The following is a 3,313-nucleotide window of genomic DNA, read 5'->3' as shown; positions in this document are numbered from 1 at the left end:
TTTTGCTGGAGCTCCTTGATGCCACACTCGGTCAAATGCGGCCTTGATGTCAAGGGCAGTCACTCTAACCTCACCTCAAGATTTCAGCTCTTTTGTCCATGTTTGAACCAAGGCTGTAACGAGGTCAGGAGTTGCATAGCCCTAGTGGAATCCAAACTGGGTGTCAGTGAGCAGGTTATTGCTAAGCAAGTGCCGCTTGATAGCACCGTTGATGACTCCTTAAATTACTTTACTGATGATCGAGAGTAGACTGATGGGGCAGTAATTGGCTGGGTTGGATTTGTCCTGCTATTTGTGTACAGGACATACCTGGGTAATTTTCCATATATCCGGGTAGATGCCAGTGTTGTAGCTGTACTGGAACAGCTTGGCTAAGGGCACGGCAAGTTCTGGAGCGCAAGTCTTCAGTAGTATTGCTGGAATATCGTCTGAGCCAACAACCTTTGCAGTATCCAATGCCTTCAGCTGTTTCTTGATATCACGTGGAGTGAATCCAATTGGCTGAAGACTGGCATCTGTGATGCTGGGGACCTCCAGAGGAGGCCAAGATGGATCATCCACTTGATACTTCTGGCTGAAGATTGTTGCAAATACTTCAGCCTTATCTTTTGCACTGATGTGCTGGGCTCCCCCAATATTAAGGATGAGGATATTTGTGGAGCCTCTTCCTCCAGTGAGTTGTTTAATTGTCCACTATTCACGATTGGATGTGGTACGACTTTTAAAAAAATTCATTCATGGGATTTGGGCTTCGCTAGCTGGGCCAGCATTTAATGCCTATCCCTAGCAGAGCTTAGATTTGATCCATTGGTTCTGGAGTCACTTAGGTCTATCCATAATTCACTGCTTATTCTGCAAGTAGCCCTGTGTTGTAGCTTCACTGGTTTGACACCTCATTTTTAGGTATGGTTGGTGCTGCTCCTGGCACGCTCTCCAGCACTCTTCATTGAACCAGAGTTGGTCATCTGTCTTGGTGGTATTGATAGAGTGGGGGATAAACTGGGCCATGAGGTTACAGATTGTGGTTATATACAATTCTGCATATAATGCACTGTAGAAACACAGCAGCCAATTTGCACACAGCAAGATCCCACACACAACAACAAGACTATAATCAGATTCTCTGTTTTCATGATATTAGTTGAGGGATAAATATTGTCCCGGGCACTGGACAGAATTCCCTGAGCTTCTTTGAATAGCGCCAGGGAATCTTTTCCATCCACCTGAGAGGGTAGATGGGGCCTCTGTTTAATGTCTCTTTTGAAAGACATCACTTCCAACAATGCAGCACTAAAATGTCAGGCTAGATTATGTGCTCAAGCGTCTGGAATAGGAGAAGGGGCCTGGGTTTAGACATTAGGTGATATCAAGTAGCAACCTTTAGAGATGTGGAAACTCATTGTAAACATAGATCCTGTGAGACAGAGAAAATCTAATACATGGAATGATGTTCTAGTGATTTCATCAGTTTTGCAACTTTACAAAAAGTGACTTTTGATGAAAATCTCTGAGGAAAATAATTGTAACCTGCCTCAAGACTTGATCATTATCCAACAGCTCATTCAAGATACTTTATTTATTTTTATACCGATTCGATGTAATATAGATGTGAAGTTTGAAATGTAGCATGAAAAGATGATTAATATCAGATATTTGTGTTTTTTTGTGGGGGTGGAAGTAAAAGGTTTCGAACAGGGGGCAGGAAAACCTCTTCACAAAGAGTTTTGAGGCTGGGGAATTCACTGCCAGGGTTAGCGGTTGAGGTAGAAATTGTCAACATTCATCATTAGATTGGATGGATGAAGGAAAAGGGGTTGAAGGGATATGGGAACATGCAAGTAAACATGATTAGAACTATTTGCTCGTGTGGAGGGTAAACACTGACATGGACTGGTTGAGATGAATGAACTTTATCTGTGTTGTAACTTCTATGTATTCCTATTCATCAATTAAGGACCGCAGGAAAGTCAATAAACTAAGAAATAGAAACAAAATAATGTTATAAATGACATGCTGTATGCAGGCGATGATGAAGCTATGTAAATTATGGAAGAAAATGGAAACAAAGTCAGGAGTGGTGCCATTAGAAGGAATCCTTCTCCAATTCATGGAGTTAGGGACTCAATTATTCATCGCTCCTGACACAAGTCTTTCCGTGCCAATGGAGATTTTCTCAACATGTTCATCATAAACTGGGGTGGGCAAGTTCTTGGACAGCTAGAAACAAAATGAATGATTGCTATGGGAACTTGTGGACATTGAAGCTGGTGTTTATCTCTCCAAAGATTGAGGCCGAGGAGAAAAAGATGTTCCAAGTAACACCTCTGATTTAGCACTGGGCAGTGTTGCTACATTGGGTTAGTTCTACATTGGCTGCTAAACCATCAGCTTGACGCATTGGGTCTTAGAAACAAATGATATGATTCATTGGAACTTTAACCAACAGTGTCAGTGAGGCAATTCCTTCATTCCTTGATCAAAAGCAGGAAAGGAGGTGAAAGTGGGATGGACAGAGCCACCAATTCAACCTATTAGTACTTTAATGTCTGACTAAGTGCACAGAATCTGTTTCTAGTCTGCTTATCGGGCCAAATTCCATTCCATAACTGCAACTCAGATCCTTCCATTCATCAGTCTTCTGCACAATTTATATTTATCTTCTTCATTGTTTCTATTAGGTCTGTAAAAACCCAGATATGTGTTCATCTGGAACAGGCTGTTAATCCACCTACCCTATTGAATTCTGAATTAATCCTGGACAGCAGTTGTTTCTGGACAGATGTTTCCAATATAATCACATTATAATCTGAGGAACTTCATTTCATCCAGAATCCAATTTAATATCTACTCCTCGGTAGTATAGTGGTTAGTATCCCCGCCTGTCACGTGGGAGACCGGGGTTCAATTCCCCGCCGGGGAGGTGAAAGAATCCAATTTAAAACTTTACACTTTGTGACTCTACTCATTACTTTCAGTGTAGAATTACTGTCCATTTTTGGTGTAAATGTCATCACAGAATTATAGGCTGACACTTCTAAGCTACACTGAGATGCTGAACAGTCAGAGGTGCTGTTAGGGTTGCTAACTCTCCAGGATTGGCCTGGTGGCTTGAGGAATTGAAGATCAATCTCCTGGACACTGGTTTGTGCAACCCTGGAGAAATATCACTGGGACAAAAAAAAAATGTTTTATTTGTAATTTCTTTGAACATTTCTCTTTACCAAATATAAAAATATTGAAAATTGGTATAAAAGGCTGTTTGGCTGACAGTCAAGCATCGTTCAATAGGGTAATGAGTCTTTTTTGCTTTCCA

The 3,313-nt window shown here is 41.3% G+C and overlaps 1 non-coding gene across 1 annotated transcript; it reads left to right on the top strand.

The window, feature by feature from the left end:
* Window positions 1-2,848: 2,848 nt before the first annotated feature.
* trnad-guc (transfer RNA aspartic acid (anticodon GUC)) lies at window positions 2,849-2,920 on the top strand. Its single transcript has one exon. It is a non-coding gene; the product is annotated as a tRNA-Asp (tRNA).
* The last annotated feature ends 393 nt before the right edge of the window (window positions 2,921-3,313 follow it).

This window comes from Cetorhinus maximus, chromosome 12, assembly GCF_964194155.1.
Source record: "Cetorhinus maximus chromosome 12, sCetMax3.hap1.1, whole genome shotgun sequence".
NCBI classification, from domain to species: Eukaryota; Metazoa; Chordata; class Chondrichthyes; order Lamniformes; family Cetorhinidae; genus Cetorhinus; species Cetorhinus maximus.
The sequence above is the reverse complement of the archived record's forward strand: the minus strand, read 5'-3'. Positions and strand labels throughout refer to the sequence as shown.